This window comes from Physeter macrocephalus, chromosome 11 (genome assembly GCF_002837175.3).
Source record: "Physeter macrocephalus isolate SW-GA chromosome 11, ASM283717v5, whole genome shotgun sequence".
NCBI lineage: Eukaryota > Metazoa > Chordata > Mammalia > Artiodactyla > Physeteridae > Physeter > Physeter macrocephalus.
The window spans coordinates 97,227,253-97,237,874 of record NC_041224.1 but is presented as its reverse complement, the minus strand read 5'-3'; the positions used below and the strand labels follow the sequence as shown (position 1 = coordinate 97,237,874).

At 44.1% G+C, this 10,622-nt stretch overlaps 1 long non-coding RNA gene, 1 other non-coding gene and 1 pseudogene across 3 annotated transcripts in view; 1 reads left to right on the top strand and 2 right to left on the bottom strand.

The window, feature by feature from the left end:
• Window positions 1-922: 922 nt before the first annotated feature.
• LOC102996019 (poly(rC)-binding protein 2-like) lies at window positions 923-2,154 on the bottom strand (annotated as a pseudogene).
• Window positions 2,155-2,882: 728 nt separating this feature from the next.
• The window catches only part of LOC114487109 (uncharacterized), a 24,563-nt gene continuing 16,823 nt past the window's right edge, over window positions 2,883-10,622 (top strand). For both annotated transcript variants that reach the window (XR_008618625.1, XR_008618624.1), the window contains exons 1-2: window positions 2,883-3,020; window positions 4,733-4,813. This is a non-coding gene — a long non-coding RNA (uncharacterized lncRNA). The remainder of the gene's footprint in view (window positions 3,021-4,732; window positions 4,814-10,622) is intronic.
• LOC112063526 (U6 spliceosomal RNA) lies at window positions 9,669-9,776 on the bottom strand. The gene has a single exon (XR_002891035.1). It is a non-coding gene; the product is annotated as a U6 spliceosomal RNA (small nuclear RNA).

The window sequence follows — 10,622 nt, the reverse complement described above, 5'->3', positions numbered from 1 at the left end:
AGGGGGCATGGGTTCAATCCGTGGTCAGAGAATAAAGATCCCACGTGCCACGTGGCATGAAAAAAATTTTTTTTAACTTTTGCTGTTCAAGAAAGTGAAAAGATAATCTGTAGAGTGGGAGAAAATACTTGCAAATCATATCCTGATAAGGGACTTGTACCTACATTATATAAATTACATCTCAACAATAAAAAGACAACCCAATTATGCAACCCTTGGGCACTGTTGCTGGGAGTGTAAGATGGTAGAGCCACCGTGGAAAACAGTACAACTGTTCCTCAAAAAATTAAAAATAGAATTACCATATGATCCAGAAATCCCACTTTTGGGTATACACCCAAAAGAATTGAAAGCAGGGTCCTTTTTTTTTTTTTAATCTCTGTAGGGTCCAGTTTCTATTCACAAAGAAAAAGCTCCAGTCCATCTTTTTTTTTTTTTTTGCGGTATACGGGCCTCTCACCGTTGTGGCCTCTCCCGTTGCAGAGCACAGGCTCCGGATGCGCAGGCTCAGCGGCCATGGCTCACGGGCCTAGCTGCTCTGCAGCATGTGGGATCCTCCCGGACCGGGGCACAAACCCGTGTCCCCTGCATCGGCAGGCGGACTCTCAACCACTGCGCCACCAGGGAAGCCCTCCAGTCCATCTTTTAACTTTTTTTGAAAAATTCCTCACATTACAGAACTAAACTGAAATGTATTAATATTCCACTCACATTTCCGTGACAAACAAAAAGTTCATGAGCCAAAAAAACACAAAGAACAAAAAACAAGAAGCTTATAAAACTAAATATGGATCTCAGCATTAGCAGCTGAACGGAGAAAGGAATTAAAATGCTTTAATTAAAAAATCACGAGTGCATGATAAAGTGTGTAGAAACTGAAAATTTACAAACTATTTAAAACCTGGAATCGCTGACTGTACTCAGATGGATCATGGGTAGTGGTGAACAGCAGAAAGGGATTATGGATGAATCTGCATTGTTCTAGATGCTCCCCATGCCACCTGTCTCTGAGGAAAGCCTGACATTTATTAGATATTGAGCCAAGCTAATGCTGGCAGCAGATCCAGTGATGGTAACTTGCTTATCAGTAGAGACTTCCACTGGGTTCGCAATTTTGATCTGCACCCCAGATATCTGATGGGTCTCATTGATTTTGGTGCCTTGACGCCTGATTATGCAGCCAATCAAGTCGTTGGGAACTGTGAGTTCATGAAAAGTAGTGTGAGCAGATGCATCCAAACCACTGAATCCGGTGTTGCCATGTGTCATGGGAAAATGAGACTGTTGCATTGCCAACTGGTGCAGCTTGGTCAAATCTGGCTGTGGAATGGCATACTGTCCTTGAATGGTATAGGCCTCTAGAGGCGGTCCCTCTAGGTCAGCGTTGAGGCACATGGACGGGGTGGTGTGGGGAGCTCGCACTGTCCCTGTCTGTGCTGTACCTGTTCTGACCACCTGCAAAGATGACCGGAGAACTGGAGGCTTGGACCAGTATGGGATGGTCACACCCTTTGCGGAGGGGACTGGGAGAGAGTCCCCAACATGACCACGCAGATCTGTTTCACACCCTCAGTGATGGATTGCGGAATGCCAGCAAGAGTGATGGCCTGCTCAGTCGAGCTGGGGAGCATATCCCTTGCCACCTGGACCTGAGCCCCTGTACTCTCTCCTATTTCCTTGATCTTGCAACCACCTTTCCCAATGAGAGCTACACTGACCAGCAGGGACCACCAGCCTCAGGGTGACTGGGGGTCTACTGGCAGCTGTGCTATTGGTCATAGAGCTGCTGATGTCCTCTTCCAGTTTGTCAATGATCTTAACAAAGGCTTTGAAGATGGCATTAGTTGGTCCAGCCAAAGTGATAATCCTCTCAGGACAATTCCCTCCTGAGATGTTGATACGTGCACCACTGTCCTCGCGCATCTTCCTAACTGATTCTCCTTTCTTTCCCGATGATACTGCCAACTTCCTTTCCATGCATAAGTAGCCGGATGGTGAGAGTGACATTTAATCCACCTTCATTCACACCGGTGTCCATGTCGAGCAGTGTTCTGAGGAGCTGGACTCTGAGTGGTCAAGTCTTTGGTCATTGGTGGGGGTGAAAGCCAAAAACTGCAGGCGGGAGACGACTGAGGGGAAAAAGGAGCCGGCGGGAAGGGGAAGGGGGGGAGGCGGGGGCGGAACAATAGGGGCTGCGGGAAGGCAAGGGGGCCCCTCCGGAGGGGGCCCCATCCAACATCGCTTGTCGCGCGCCGTTAGAGGAGTTCCCAGTTACACTCCCTGCCTTTCCTGGAAGAATCACTGGAGAAAGAATCTCAATACTTCTACAGTTGGGTGTAGTAAGCAACAAGACTGTCAGTTATAACAGTTTGACATTCTGCAGAATGGCCCTCAAAGAAAAGTGACGAATCCGCTCTCGCGCATTGACCAGAACTATAAACAGCAGTCTGGCGTTTGGGCTCTTTAGGAGTGGAAATGGGTCAAAGTCAAGAGGCAAACTTGAGCTATTAAATTGGTTGCCTAGGTGTCGTGTTATGCCCAGTATTAAAAGCTCCTAGGCCCTGAGAATGAAATTATTAGTTTAATCTATAGCTTAATCTAACGATGGTTTAAAACTGCCATGAGGCCTAGCCAGACTACATAATACGAAACGGCACTGCTTCTACGGTGAAATAATTTTACACCCCGAAGAAATGAATTACGAGAACATTTTTCCCTATTACCTCAACCCTGAGATCCAATCAGACGCAAAAACGGACCGAAAAGAGATGCTGGCGCTATTGATTGACGTACATTCCAACCAACCTACAACGGAAGAAGAGCGCGCCTGCGCAAGTCGTTATCCAATCCGTACTAGTGTTAGCGGAAGAGGCAGGGTTTGTGGAAACGGCCGCCGCAGGGTTGGCGGACTTGAGAAGGAGCAAAGATGGCGGAGTGAGGTGGGCTGAGGTCCCCTGGCCTTTGGGCCAGGGGGAGGGCCGGACCACGGGCGCTCGAGTGCTTCTGCTGGCCCGTGCGAGGTAAGCCGAGAAGCCCAAGACAGGGGAACTAACAGGAGGTGGCGCGGTCCAAGCCGTTCGAAGAACGGAGTGCGCGGAGCCTGCCCGCAGCTGGCACGGGCCTTGGCCAGGCGCGGGTTTCCTTCCGAGCGGCCCCAGGGCGGCAGCCCGGACTTTTGGGGGTGTGTTGCACCATAACTCAGACCCGACCTGCCACTGACCTTCTCAGTGCCTTGCCTTAGGCTGCCTTTGTGCTTTCGGCTTGTTGCCCGATGATTGCAACCACGCTTGTGTATATGTGGCATTTTCTGCTTCGGCCATCGGTTTATCTTTGAAGAATATCTTTGTTTTATTGATTTATTTATGCTCCTCGCCTCACAAACTTCGTGTCCACTGTTTTGCCTGAGGCTCGGGTCTCAGTCGAGGCCTGTTGTGGCTCTGAGTATTTTGTGTCCCTGTCCCTTTGACCTTGAGATTTGGTGTAACAGGTTTCCCCCACTTCCTGGGATTTAATTTGAGTCTGTGTATCGTGTACGTTCTCTTGCTTACCTTTATTATATGCATTCGTTCCCACTCCCACCTCTCAAACTTCTTTAAGATCTGCGAAAGCAGCTTTGTCCTTGTATGACCTGATAGTTGCATAATGGCGCATTAATCTCAGCTGACTCTAGGTAGAATTAACCGTAGTTTTCCAGAACTAAAGGAGTCAGTGTACAATTTTTATTTATATATGTATTTATAGAGTGAATGAGAAAAAGTTTGGGAAATTATTATTATAAAGTAATTTGTGTAATGGGGTGGGGTTACAAAGTATACTACTGTCAGAAATTTGTATTCGGTTCTTTTTTTTTTTTTTTTTTTTTTGCGGTGCGCGGGCCTCTCACTGTTGTGGCCTCTCCCGTTGCGGAGCACAGGCTCCGGACGCGCAGGCTCAGCGTCCATGGCTCACGGGCCTAGCCGCTCCGTGGCATTTTGGATCTTCCCGGACCGGGGCACGAACCCGCGTCCCCTGCATCGGCAGGCGGACTCAACTACTGCGTCACCAGGGAAGCCCATGTATTCGGTTCTTGTTTAATTTTATGGGATATCTTTTTTTTGTAATTTGGGTTGTTATGACCCCTCATTCGGCCTTTCAGTTAAATTGTGCGAAAGGTTTCTGAGTTGGTGAAACCTGTTTAAAACTGGCACGTTAGTTAGGCCCAGGTCGAATGACATGTCCTAATACAAATGAATGTGTCTGTTATGCTTTTTGCTGGCCCTGGATTTAGCAGAGTTGAAAATACCAGGTAAAGAAATACTTCTAAATAAGACCTTTCTGTTGCTTTTGTCCAGAGTAGTTTTTTCATTTCATCTAGGAGAAGAAAGAAGATACTGGGCAGAGAAAAGGAACAGAACATTCTTCCGTCCTACCTCACAAACAGGGGAGTGATCATTTATACTAAAGGAAAGGTCTTCTGTGGGAGAAGAGTGTCCATAGCATCATCAGATTCTCAAAGGGGACAGTGTTTAAAAACTCGAGAACCACTGCTCCAGGAGTTTTGACATCTTTATAAAATTAATGCCAGTGCAGGTAGAGAGTAAATTCTTTTTGATTGTTCCTTCTGAATAGTTTTTGATAGTGATGTTTTTAAGACTAGTTTGGTTCATTTGAATAATTTTGCACATAAATGCATACAGCAGAAATGAGGGCTGTATCCTTACTGTAATGTTCTTTTTATTTTTCCTTATCACAGGAAGAACATTTTCCTTGACTTGTAGGTGCTTTTATATTCATCTCGAAAAGAAAACAAAATTCTGAACTCAGGATTTGGCAAGTGAGTAATAGTGGCTAATGCTTTCAAATACTGTTTATGCAGATTGGAAATAGCTAGATAGAAGTAGAACAAGAAAACATTAGCTTCAACAGAGGATGAACGTCAAAAGTGACTATAAATTATTGGTATAATCACTCCCTGAAGGCACTAGGGAAGGATTTGTTCCATGCTTTTCTTCTAGCTTTGGGTAGTTCTTTGGCTTGTGGCAGCATAACTCCAGTCTTCACAAGGCATTCTCCCTGTGTGTGTCTATGTCCTAAATTCTCCCTTTTATAATGACACCAGTCAGATTAGGGGCCCACTTGGCTCCAGTATGACCTCATCTTAATTAATTACATCTGCAGTGACTCTGTTTCTAAATAAGGTCATATTTTGAGGTATTCATATGACAACATAGGAATTTGGGGAGGACACAGTTCAAACCATAACATCTACTTAGTCATATACCTTGATTGTATTATTTGAAAAACATTCAATGTTGAACTGCTTTAAGGATTAAAATCTTGTATACCACTTGTATAAGGGACTTAGAGTAGTCAGAATCATAGAGACAGACAGTAGAATGGTAGTTGCCAGGGGCTGCAGGGAGGGGAAATGGAGGTTTATTATTTAATTGGTACAGAGTTTCAGATTTGTAATATGAAAAGAATTCTGGAGATGGATGGTGGTGATGTACTTCTTACCACTGAACTGAACACTTAAAAGGGGTTAAGATGATAAATTGTATGTTGTGTGTATTTTACAGTAAAAAAAAAAATTGAAGAAAGATGAGTGAAAAACTCCAACTATATGTATTTCAGTATTAAGAAAAGGAATAAGAAGAGGGAAAAAGGAATAAATACCCTTTAGCTGGTAGAGTCTTTATCATGTACTTTTAGAGCCAAGGCTTTGTTGCTTGGATTGTAACCTTAATTAAGTCCAGGCAGACTGTTAAATAACACAAATTCAACTGAGTAAATTTATTTATTTATTTATTTAAATTGAAGTATAGTTGATTTACAATGTTGTGTTAATTTCTGCTGTACAGTAAAGTGACTCAGTTATACATATATCTATATTCTTTTTATATTCTTTTCCATTTTGGTTAATCCCAGGACATTGTATAGTGTGCTTTCATTTATGGGGAGGAAATAAATCCACTTAAGCACATCTATATTAGTATAGTCTAGCCCACATCTGGGGGCAGAAACTGTCCAAAAAACCCAGCATTTGTTTTTCTTTTTCTTTTTCTTTTTTTGGCCGTGTGGTATGGGGGATCTTAGTTTCCCGATCAAGGGTCAAACCCATTCCCCCTGCATTGGGAGCACAGAGTCTTAACCACTGGACAGCCAGGGAAGTCCCAGCATTTGTTTGTTTGTTGTTGTTTTATAATTTTTAAAAAAATTTATTTTTTATTTTTGGCTGCATTAGGTCTTTGTTGCTGCGCGCGGGCCTTCTCTAGTTGCGGCGAGCAGGGGCTACTCTTCGTTGTGGTGCACGGGCTTCTCATTGTGGTGGCTTCTCTTGTGGAGCATGGGCTCTAGGCACGTGGGCTTCAGTAGCTGTGGCTCACGGGCTCTAGAGTGCAGGCTCAGTAGTAATGGCGCTCGGGCTTAGTTGCTCCGCGGCATATGGGATCTTCCTAGACCAGGGCTTGAACCTGTGTCCCCTGCATTGGCAGGCGGATTCCCAACCACTGCACCACCAGGAAAGCCCCCAGCATTTGTTTTTAGTAAGACACTTTAAAATTTAATTTGAATGACAGTGCTGTCCATTGTGTTTTATGAAATGTGTTCTGAATTTACATAGCAAAGTAAGAAAGTATTTAACTCCCATGGTATATCATTCTTTCTGTCCTTAAAGGAAGTGAAATGTTTGAGCTATTTATTGATGTGTAACAAATTACCCAAAATTTAGTGGATTAAAACAACAGTAAACATTTATTATCTCGCACAGTTTGTGTGGGTCAGGAGTTAGGGTTTCTGGTTTGGAGTCTCATACAGGGTTACAGTCAAGATACTAGGTGGGGTGGCAGTCATCTAATTCCATGGTGGCTCATTCACATGGCTAGCAAATTCATGCTGGTTGTGGAAAGCCTCATTCCTACCACTGTCAGCCTCTTCCAGGGCTGCTTGAGTGTCATGATACAGCGGATGGCCTTTCCCAGAACAAGCAATTCAGAAGAGCAAGGCAGAAGCCACAATCCCATCTATGACCTTGCCTCAAAAGTCACTCACTGTCACTTCCTCCTCATTCTGTTGGTCATTGTTTAGACACCAACTAGTATACTGCAATACAATTCTGACACTAACCATCTGGAATTAATGCAGACCCCACAAGTCAAAAGGGCATGATCCCCCAAGAAGACTGCCCTCACTTTAGATGCCAGCAGCACTTTGGAGGATCCCCAGGCCACCTGCACTTCTGACCAACTGGCTGCAGGTTCAAGGGTTCCCATGACCCTGTCAGAACCAATCTTTGGTTTCATATTTATTTATTTTTTCCTTCGTTCTGGCTGCTTTGGGTTTAGTTTATTCTTTTTCTAGTTCCTTAAGGTATAAAGTTAGGTTGTTGATTTGATATCCTTCATTTTTAATTTAAGCATTTACAGCTGTATATTACTATTAGCACTGCTTTTGCTGCATCCTGTAAGTTTTGGTATGCTGTGTTTTTGTTTTCATTTGTCTCAAGATATTTTCAAGTTTCCCTTGTAATTTCTTCTTTGACCCATTGGTTGTTTAGGAGTGTGTTGTTTAATTTCCACTGGTTCATTTACTGTAAATTCCAACGATTTATAGTCTCCCTCTAGGGACAAAGGCCAGTCAAATTTTTTATTATACAGTAGTCACATAGATGAACCCTGATTCATTTTTAGAAGGGATTATTAAAGGGTGTGAATACCAGGAGGCAGCAGTAAGGGGGGACCATCTTAGAAGCTGACTAGTACATAAAGTCATTTGACTCAGATCTGGCTACCCCAAGAGCTTCATTGAAAATTCTTATTTTCCCTTTTCATCCTCTCAATAAGTCAGATTTTCTAATATAAAGTTACATTTTTTTGTATAATCAACAGCACTAAACAAGTGAGTTCAGAGACCCAGAAATGCGTAGTAAGGCACCAGCTTTACAGGAATGTATTTGTAAGTTTTGTAGATCAGAGTGTATAGTTGTACTTTCTTCACCTAACTCTAGAACCTGTCTATTTAAATTTTAGCTCATGTTGGCTAAGTATATTTAAGAGCCCTGCTATTCAGTTAGATTCAACAAATTTTTATTAAGTGCTTATTATGGGTCACATGGTATTCTAGGTGCCTGGGATTCACCAGTGAATAAAACAGGTTCCTTTCTGGTGGAGGTTACATTTTAGACAGGACACATGAGAAACATAATAAGTATTGTACCTTACGTAAGTACCTTATGTAGTGTTTCATGCATGGATTAAAAGGAAAAGTAGGGGCTTCCCTGGTGGCGCAGTGGTTGCGCGTCCGCCTGCCGATGCAGGGGAACTGGGTTCGCGCCCCGGTCTGGGAGGATCCCACATGCCGCGGAGCGGCTGGGCCCGTGAGCCATGGCCGCTGGGCCTGCGCATCCGGAGCCTGTGCTCCGCAACGGGAGAGGCCACAGCAGAGGGAGGCCCGCATACCACAAAAAAAAAAAAAAAAAAAAAAAAGGGAAAGTAGAACAAGGTAAAGGGGAATGGTGGGGATACATCCGTGGATAGGATGGGCGGAAAAATATAATCTTAAATCAGGGCTCAGAGTAGGCCTCTTTGAGAAAATGACATTTGAATAAAAACTTCAGGGTGAGGGGATTAGCTCTGTGGGTACCTGGGGAAAGAGCCTTCTCACAAAGAGAACAGCCAGTACGCAGGCTATAAGGTAGCGTGTCTGACATTCCAGGAAGAGCAAAGAGTCCAGTATGGTTGGAGCCCATGATGAAGGGGGAGATAGAATTGGCATCAAAAGAGATACAGTGGGGATCTTTTTGTTTGTTTGTTTGTTTTTGTTTTTTTGTTTTTTTTGCGGTACGCGGGCCTCTCACCGTTGTGGCCTCTCCCGTTGCGGAGCACAGGCTCCGGACGCGCAGGCTCAGCGGCCGTGGCTCACGCGCCCAGCCGCTCCGTGGCATGTGGGATCTTCCCGGACTGGGGCACGAACCCCTGTCCTCTGCATCGGCAGGCGGACTCTCAACCACTGCACCACCAGGGAAGCCCCAGTGGGGATCTTAATGGGAATTTTGGGTAATGGTCAAAACTTTGGCTTTTATACTAAGCTACTATTCATTCAGTTTTCAAATGGGACCTACAGTTTGTGATTCAAACATGTGAGTTTAGAGTTGAATAGTCATGTTTGAGATGTGAAACTGGGTATTATGAAGAGAATACAAGCTTATGATGTTCTATTATTATTGCCTAATATTAAGATGTAGATTGGGGGATAAGGTTTATATATGATGAATGTATGCATTTTTATTAGTTGATATTGCTAAAGGAATTTGTCTTTAAAAGAGTCTAGACAGTTTCCTTATTAAGAAAAGGTGCATTTTTGGGACTTCCCTGGTGGCACAGTGGTTGAGAATCCGCCTGCCAATGCAGGGGACACGGTCGAGCCCTGGTCCGGGAAGATCCCACATGCCACGAAGCAGCTAAGCCTCTGCACCACAACTACTAAGCCTGCGCTCTAGAGCCTGCGAGCCACAACTAACTGAAGCCCACGCGCCTAGAGGCAGTGCTCCACAACAGGAGAGGCCACTGCAATGAGAAGCCCGCGCACCACAACGAAGAGTAGGCCCCGCTCACTGCAACTAGAGAAAGCCTGCGCACAGCAATGAATACCCAGTGCAGCCATAAATGAATGAATGAATGAACAAATAAATTTAAAATATGGAACGCTTCACGAATTTGTGTGTCATCCTCGCGCAGGGGCCATGCAAATCTTCTCTGTATCATTCCCAATTTTAGTATATGTGCTGCTGAAGCAAGCACAAGAAAAGGTGCATTTTTAAAATTGAAGTATAGTTAATTTACAATGTTGTGTTTCAAGTATACAGCAGAGTGATTCAGTTTTTTGTATATATATGTGTATATGTATATACATACACATGTATTCTTTTTCAGATTCTTTTCCATTATAGGTTATTCCAAGGTATTGAGTATAGTTCCCTGTGCTATATGGTAGGTCCTTGTTTGCCTGTTTTATACATAGTAGTGTGTATATGTTAATCCCAGACTCCTAATTTAGCCGCCATCCCCTTTGGTAATCATAAGTTTGTTTTTTATGTCTGTTGAGTCTGTTTCTGTTTTGTAAATAAGTTCATTTGTATTATTTTTTTTTTAGGTTCCACATATAAATGATATCATATGGTATTTGTCCTTCTGTCTCTGGCTTACTTCACTTAATATGATAATTTCTACATCCATCATGTTGCAGCAAATGACATTAAGGAAAAGGTGCTTTTTTTCTTTTTCTTTCTTTTTTTTTTGGCCAAGCCGCATGGCATGCGGGATCTTAGCTCCCTGATCAGGGATCGAACCCGTGCCTCCTGCACTGGAAGCATGGGGTCTTAACCACTGGACCTCCAGGGAAGTCCCAAAAAGGTGCATTTTTAAAAGACTTCTTTGGTACTTATTTGGTTTATATAGAATTCTTTCAGCATATTTACTTGTGGAAAGAACTAGCTTGGGGGCTTCCCTGGTGGCGCAGTGGTTGCGCGTCCGCCTGCCGATGCAGGGGAACCGGGTTCGCGCCCCAGTCTGGGAGGATCCCACATGCCGCGGAGCGCCCGGGCCCGTGAGCCATGGCCGCTGAGCCTGCGCGTCCGGAGCCTGTGC